Source organism: Lithobates pipiens, unplaced genomic scaffold (genome assembly GCF_037356315.1).
Source record: "Lithobates pipiens isolate NorthernLeopardFrog02 unplaced genomic scaffold, aLitPip1_a1.2 Scaffold_8, whole genome shotgun sequence".
NCBI classification, from domain to species: Eukaryota; Metazoa; Chordata; class Amphibia; order Anura; family Ranidae; genus Lithobates; species Lithobates pipiens.
Genome location: NW_027507903.1, coordinates 567,681,635 through 567,689,626, shown reverse-complemented (window position 1 = coordinate 567,689,626; position 7,992 = coordinate 567,681,635). Strand labels below are relative to the sequence as shown.

Sequence of the window (7,992 nt, the reverse complement as noted above, 5' to 3'; positions counted from 1 at the left end):
CCCGGGCCGCCTGGGTGAAAACCAGGAATCCTAACCGCTAGACCATATGGGAAAACTAGCTACTTTGTTTTGAGAAAAATAGAGAAAACCAAAGGGAAAAAAAGATGTGCCACCGCCATCAGCTTCCAAGTATGGTGGCCAGCTATGACACACATATCACTTTTACTAATTGGCCTCCTTAGCGCAGCAGGTAGTGCGTCAGTCTCATAATCTGAAGGTCGTGAGTTCGATCCTCACACGGGGCACTACTCTCTAACCATTTTGTGAGCCTTGGGGTCCTTAATCTATGAAAAACACTACTCTTCATCCCTTAGGTCTTGTAGGAAACCGTATGGATGGAAAATTGACCGGAAGATCAAGCTTTCAGTGCTCTTTTGCCTTCCACCATATTCCACCCAGCTAAAATCTTTAGCTCTGCATCCAACAGACCTTGCAAGATACAATGTCTACTCATCCTGGAACAACAGAGGCATTTTCCATCTATGTGACATACTTCCCTTAGTTTCATCACACAGAAAGAACAAAGCACCGAGGAATTCAAAAGGGCTTTTTCAAAGGTGTGGAAAAAAAAGATGATGTCTCTGTCAGAGAATGGTTTGCAGAAGATTGGCACATAGATATTTGCCAATGCAAATGTGCAGAAGAGCGAGAACGGCCGAGAAACTTCATGTGCTAGTACGCATGTGCGTAAGCCAAAGCGCACACAATGCGTGACAATTTCTGGTGCCCAGTGGCCTATTTAAAGCTAGCAGCATAAGCCATTAGTTGCTGGATGATCTTCAGCTTCCCCTGTGAGTTCCTGTGATCCTGATATTATTCATGTGTGAAAATTCATGTGCCAGTGCGCATATACGTACGCCAAAGCGCGTGCATGAGCCATTAGTTGCTGGATGAACTTCAGCTTGCCCTGTGAGTTCCTGTGTTCCTGATAGTATTTGATTTCCTGTCCTGACCCGGCTTGACCTGTCTTGTCTGCATCCCTGGCTTTGACCCTTGGAACTTTGACAACAAGGGAATGATTGGAGGTTACAATGGAAAAACAGCTTTGAGGTTTCAGCACTAGGAGTGTGCGGGTCGTTAAAAGGACTTGCATTTCCCATACCGGGAGTCGAACCCAGGCCGCCTGGGTGAAAACCAGGAATCCTAACCGCTAGACCATATGGGAAAACTAGCTGCTTTGTTTTGAGAAAAATAGAGAAAACCAAAGGGAAAAAAAGATGTGCCACCGCCATCAGCTTCCAAGTATGGTGGCCAGCTATGACACACATATCACTTTCACTAATTGGCCTCGTTAGCGCAGCAGGTAGCGCGTCAGTCTCATAATCTGAAGGTCGTGAGTTCGATCCTCACACGGGGCACTACTCTCTAACCATTTTGTGAGCCTTGGGGTCCTTAATCTATGAAAAACACTACTCTTCATCCCTTAGGTCTTGTAGGAAACCATATGGATGGAAAATTGACCGGAAGATCAAGCTTTCAGTGCTCTTTTGCCTTCCACCATATTCCACCCAGCTAAAATCTTTAGCTCTGCATCCAACATACCCTACAAGATACAATGTCTACACATCCTGGAACAACAGAGGCATTTTCCATCTATGTGACATACTTCCCTTAGTTTCATCACACAGAAAGAACAAAGCACCGAGGAATTCAAAAGGGCTTTTTCAAAAGTTTGGAAAAAAAAGATGATGTCTCTGTCAGAGAATGGTTTGCAGAAGATTGGCACATAGATATTTGCCAATGCAAATGTGCAGAAGAGCGAGAACGGCCGAGAAACTTCATGTGCTAGTACGCATGTGCGTACGCCAAAGCGCACACAATGCGTGACAATTTCTGGTGCCCAGTGGCCTATTTAAAGCTAGCAGCATAAGCCATTAGTTGCTGGATGATCTTCAGCTTCCCCTGTGAGTTCCTGTGATCCTGATATTATTCATGTGTGAAAATTCATGTGGTAGTGCGCATATACGTACGCCAAAGCGCGTGCATGAGCCATTAGTTGCTGGATGAACTTCAGCTTGCCCTGTGAGTTCCTGTGTTCCTGATAGTATTTGATTTCCTGTCCTGACCCGGCTTGACCAGTCTTGTCTGCATCCCTGGCTTTGACCCTTGGTACTTTGACAACAAGGGAATGATTGGAGGTTACAATGGAAAAACAGCTTTGAGGTTTCAGCACTAGGAGTGTGCGGGTCGTTAAAAGGACTTGCATTTCCCATACCGGGAGTTGAACCCGGGCCGCCTGGGTGAAAACTAGGAATCCTAACCGCTAGACCATATGGGAAAACTAGCTGCTTTGTTTTGAGAAAAATAGAGAAAACCAAAGTAAAAAAAAGATGTGCCAGCTATGACACACATATCACCTTCACTAATTGGCCTCGTTAGCGCAGAAGGTAGTGTGTCAGTCTCATAATCTGAAGGTTGTGAGTTCGATCCTCACACGGGGCACTACTCTCTAACCATTTTGTGAGCCTTGGGGTCCTTAATCCATGAAAAACACTACTCTTCTTGCCCTTAGGTCTTGCAAGAAACCATATGGATGGAAAATTGACCGGAAGATCAAGCTTTCAGTGCTCTTTTGCCTCCCATCATATTCCACCCAGCTAAAATCTTTAGCTCTGCATCCAACAGACCTTGCAAGATACAATGTCTACTCATCCTGGAACAACAGAGGCATTTTCCATCTATGTGACATGCTTCCCTTAGTTTCATCACACAGAAAGAACAAAGCACCGAGGAATTCAAAAGGGCTTTTTCAAAGGTGTGGAAAAAAAAGATGATGTCTCTGTCAGAGAATAGTTTGCAGAAGATTGGCACATAGATATTTGCCAATGCAAATGCGCAGAAGAGCAAGAACGGCCAAGAAACTGTAGCCAAAGCGCACACAATGCGTGACAAATTCTGGTGCCCAGTGGCATATTTAAAGCTAGCAGCATGAGCCATTAGTTGCTGGATGATCTTCAGCTTCCCCTGTGAGTTCCTGTGATCCTGATATTATTCATGTGTGAAAATTCATGTGCCAGTGCGCATATACGTACGCCAAAGCGAGTGCATGAGCCATTAGTTGCTGGATGAACTTCAACTTGCCCTGTGAGTTCCTGTGTTCCTGATATTATTTGATTTCCTGTTCCTGACTCTGTGTTGTAAAAATTCCTGCGACCCATGAAAAAAACCAAACCCCGTCACTTCCGGTGCGGCTCCGTCGCTGAAACAGCTGATGGCGGGCCTTTACCGCGCATGCGCCAATTCACTGATATTAACAGCGCATGTGCAGGATATTTTTTTAAGCAGTGGAGAAAAATTCTGGACTCAAGTGGGCGGAGACTTGCGTGTGGGTTAGATGGTTAGAACATCAGCAGTAGCCCCGCCCACTCAACAATATTTGTTTAGCGGTCGATAAAAATTATGGACTCGAGCGGGCGGAGACTTGCTGGGAGGGATAGATAGAGCGGAGCTTGGAAAGGAGGGCTACATTTACAGTACATTGTTCTGCCAATTAATATGCCTCACTGTGCCCAGAAAATGCCTCACTGTGCCCAAAAAATTGCTGCTTCACTGTGTTCCGCAAACATTACCTCACTGTGCCCAGAAATCGGCACCTCACTGCGCCCAAAAAATGCCGCCTCACTGTGCCCCGCAAATGCCGCCTCACTGTGCCCAGAAATCACCGCCTCACTGTGCCCAGAAATCACCACTTCACTGCACCCAAAAAATGCCGCCTCACTGTGTCCAGCAAACGCCACCTCACTGCGCCCAGAAATCTCCACCTCACTGTGCCCAGCAAACGCCTCACTGCGCCCAAAAAATTCTGCCTCACTGCGCCCAGCAAACGCCTCACTGTTCCCAAAAAATGCCGCCTCACTGTGCCCAGCAAACGCCTCACTGCGCCCAGTAAACGCCACCTCACTGTGCCCAAATGCCTCACTGTGCCCAAAAAATGCCCCTCACTGTGCCCAGCAAACGCCACCTCACTGCGCCCAGAAATCGCTCCCACACTGCGCCCAGCAAACGCCTCACTGCGCCCAAAAAATGCCGCCTCACTGCGCCCAGCGAACGCCTCACTGTGCCCGGCAAATGCCACCTCACCGTGCCCAGAAAACGCCTCACGGTGCACAGCAAACGCCTCACTGCGCCCAGAAATCACCGCCTCACTGTGCCCAGAAATCACCACTTCACTGCACCCAAAAAATGCCGCCTCACTGTGTCCAGCAAACGCCACCTCACTGCGCCCAGAAATCTCCACCTCACTGTGCCCAGCAAACGCCTCACTGCGCCCAAAAAATTCTGCCTCACTGCGCCCAGCAAACGCCTCACTGTTCCCAAAAAATGCCGCCTCACTGTGCCCAGCAAACGCCTCACTGCGCCCAGTAAACGCCACCTCACTGTGCCCAAATGCCTCACTGTGCCCAAAAAATGCCCCTCACTGTGCCCAGCAAACGCCACCTCACTGCGCCCAGAAATCGCTCCCACACTGCGCCCAGCAAACGCCTCACTGCGCCCAAAAAATGCCGCCTCACTGCGCCCAGCGAACGCCTCACTGTGCCCAGCAAATGCCACCTCACCGTGCCCAGAAAACGCCTCACGGTGCACAGCAAACGCCTCACTGCGCCCAGCAAACGCCACCTCACCATGCCCAGAAAACTACAAACACCACCTAACTGTGCCCAGCAAACGCCTCAATGTGCCCAAAAAATGCCGCCTCACTGCGCCCAGCAAACGCCTCACTGTGCCCAAAAAATGCCGCCTCACTGTGCCCAGCAAACACCTCACTGTGCCCAGAAAACGCCACCTCACTGTGCCCAGCAAACGTCTCAATGCATCCAAAAAATGTCACCTCACTGCGCCCAGCAAACGCCTCACTGCGCCCAAAAAATGCCACCTCACTGTGCTCAGCAAACGCCTCAATGTGCCCAGCAAACACCGCCTCACCGTGCCCAGCAAACGCTGACTTAATGTGCCCATCAAACGCAACCACTGTGCCCATAAATTGCCGCCACTGTGCCATCAAACACAGCCACTGTGCCCATCAATTGCTGCCAGATTGTCAAGCCGTAGCTGTGCTCCCTGGGGATATGCTGATCACCCATCTGTGCTGCTGGGGGGAACCCAGACGGGCATAAATGAGGGACCTGCATATCATGGTAAGTGAGATCATCTCATATCCCACTCCATCTTTCCCGAGAACAGGGACACCCTTCCAACCCCCCCAGGAGAGGGACCCCCTTCCCCCCCTCTGAGGACAGGGACCTCCTCCCCCAGGACAGAGACCCCCTTCTCCCCCCTGAGGACAGGGAAACCTTTTCCTCCCTGAGGACAGGGACCCCCTTCTCTCCTGGGGATGGGGACCCCCTTCTCTCCTGGGGACAGGAACCCCCTTGTTCCCTGGGGACAGGGACCCCCTTCTCTCTTGGGGACAGGGACCCCCTTCTCTCTTGGGGACAAGAATCCCCTTCTCTCTTGGGGACAGGTATCCCCTTCTCTCCTGGGGACAGGAACTCCATCTCCCCTGGGAACGGGGACTTCATCTCACCTAGGGACCCCATCTGCCCTGGGGATCAGGACCCCACCTCCCCTAAGAACAAGAACCTGATTACCCTGTGTGCGCCAACCTCACTGTCCTGCCTGCCATGTGTCCTGTGTGAGGGCCCTCCTGTGACAGCTCTTATAAGGACTTCACCCCACTGTGTGATCCCCCTACATGACTGATCCCTCTGTGTCCAAAACTTACACTGGGAACCCCTCTGTTTGCTCCCCCTACATGTCTGCATACTCTGACCACCACCTGTACCATTTCCACATCCACTGACTGCCTCCTGTATCCTGTGCACCTGTTCCGACCACCTCTTGTACCATGTCTGCAGCCTCTAGCCACCTCCTTTATCGTGTCCGCAGCCTCTAACCGTCTCTTGTGTCCTGTCTGCAATCTCTGACTTTCTCTTTTCTTTTAACGTGTCTGCAGTCTCTTAGGGGGAGTCTGGAGAGTAATCAAGAGTGAGAGCACCGCCGGGATTGGGATTATGGGAGGAGTCAGATGTGTATGGACTGTGGAGAAGAGACTATAGAATAAAAACGAGAACCACCAACCTGGAGCCGTCAAACTGAGCCCTGCACGCTGCACTGGAGAGGAGGTCAGTGACAAGAGGGCACTGATATAAAGGTTTCCCATCATCTTAGTAACACCCCCCCTTAGTGTATTCACTCTGCGGAAGGTGGTCTCTGGTCACCAGAGTCTCCCCCCCCCCCCCCACAGGATTCTTCCCCAAGGCAAAGAAAAATGCTACAGAGCATGATCTAAGGAGGAACTCTGATGTAAGGGGTGCTCTGGTCACCAGAGACTACCTTATATCAGAGTCTACTGCATTCCCATTTACATCAGAGTTCCCACTTACAGCAGGGTCTGCAGCATTGCCCTTTGCATCAGGGTTCGCAGAGTTCCCCCTGTTAGATTAGAAGGGATGGAGGCCCAGAGACATGTCCAGAGTACACAGAGGATACATGGGTTAGATTAGAAGGGATGGAGGCCCAGAGACATGTCCAGAGCACACAGAGGGTACATGGGTTAGATTAGAAGGGATGGAGGCCCAGAGACATGTCCAGAGTACAGAGGATACATGGGATAGATTGGAAGGGATGGAGGCCCAGAGACATGTCCAGAGTACACAGAGGATACATGGGATAGATTAGAGGGGATGGAGGACTCCTCTGTTTTCTCTGGGCCTCCATCCCTTTTAATCTATCCCATGTATCCTCTGTGTACTCTGGACATGTCCCTGGGCCTCCATCCCTTCTAATCTATCCCATGTATCCTCTGTGTACTCTGGACATGTCTCTGGGCCTCCATCCCTTCTAATCTAACTCATGTATCCTCTGTGTGCTCTGGACATGTCTCCGGGCCTCCATCCCTTCTAATCTAACCCATGTATCCTCTGCGTACTCTGGACATGTCTCTGGGCCTCCATCCCTTCCAATCTAACTCATGTATCCTCTGTGTACTCTGGACATGTCCCTGGGCCTACATCCCTTCCAATCACACATGGCAGGCAGGGCAGTGAGGTTGGCGCACACAGGGTGATCAGGTTCCTGTTCTTAGGGGAGGTGGGGCCCTGATCCCCAGGGCAGATGGGGTCCCTAGGTGAGATGAAGTCCTCGTTCCCAGGGGAGATGGAGTTCCTGTCCCCAGGAGAGAAGGGGATCCCTGTCCCCAAGAGAGAAAGGGGTTCTTGTTCCCAAGAGAGAAGGGGGTCCCTGTCCCCAAGAGAGAAGGGGGTCCCTGTCCCCAGGGGAGAAGGGGGTCCCTGTCCCCAGGAGAGAAGGGGGTCCCTGTCCCCAGGAGAGAAGGGGGTCCCTGTCCCCAGGAGAGAAGGGGGCCCCGGTCCTCAAGGGGGATAAGGTTTCCCTGTCCTCAGGGGGGAGAAGGGGGTCTCTGTCTTGGGGGAGGGGTCTCTGTCCTTAGAGGGGGAGGGGGTCTCTGTCCTTAGAGGGGGGGAGGGGTCCCTCTCCTGGGGGGGTTGGAAGGGGGTCCCTGTTCTTGGGAAAGATGGAGTGGGATATGGAATGGTCTCACTTACCATGACATGCAGGTCCCTCATTTTTTGCCCATCTGGGCTCCCTCCAGCAGCACAGATGGGTGATCAGCATATCCCCAGGGAGCACAGCGGTGAGCCGGCATTTTTTGGGCGCAGTGAGGCGTTTGCTGGGCGCAGTGAGGTGGCGATTTCTGGGCGCAGTGAGGTGGCGTTTGCTGGGCACAGTGAGGGGCATTTTTTGGGCAAGGTGAGGTGGCGTTTGCTGGGCGCAGTGAGGCATTTGCTGGGCACAGTTAGGTGGTGTTTTCTGGGCACAGTGAGTCATTTTCTGGGCACAGTGAGGCGGCATTTTTTGGGCACAGTGAGGCGTTTGCTGGGCGCAGTGAGGTGGCATTTTTTGGGCGCAGTGAGGCATTTGCTGGGCGCAGTGAGGGGGCGATTTCTGGGCGCAGTGAGGTGGCGTTTGCTGGGC

At 51.7% G+C, this 7,992-nt stretch overlaps 1 non-coding gene across 1 annotated transcript; it reads left to right on the top strand.

Annotated features, from left to right (window-relative positions):
• Positions 1–1,285: 1,285 nt before the first annotated feature.
• TRNAM-CAU (transfer RNA methionine (anticodon CAU)) lies at positions 1,286–1,358 on the top strand. The gene has a single exon. It is a non-coding gene; the product is annotated as a tRNA-Met (tRNA).
• Positions 1,359–7,992: the final 6,634 nt, after the last annotated feature.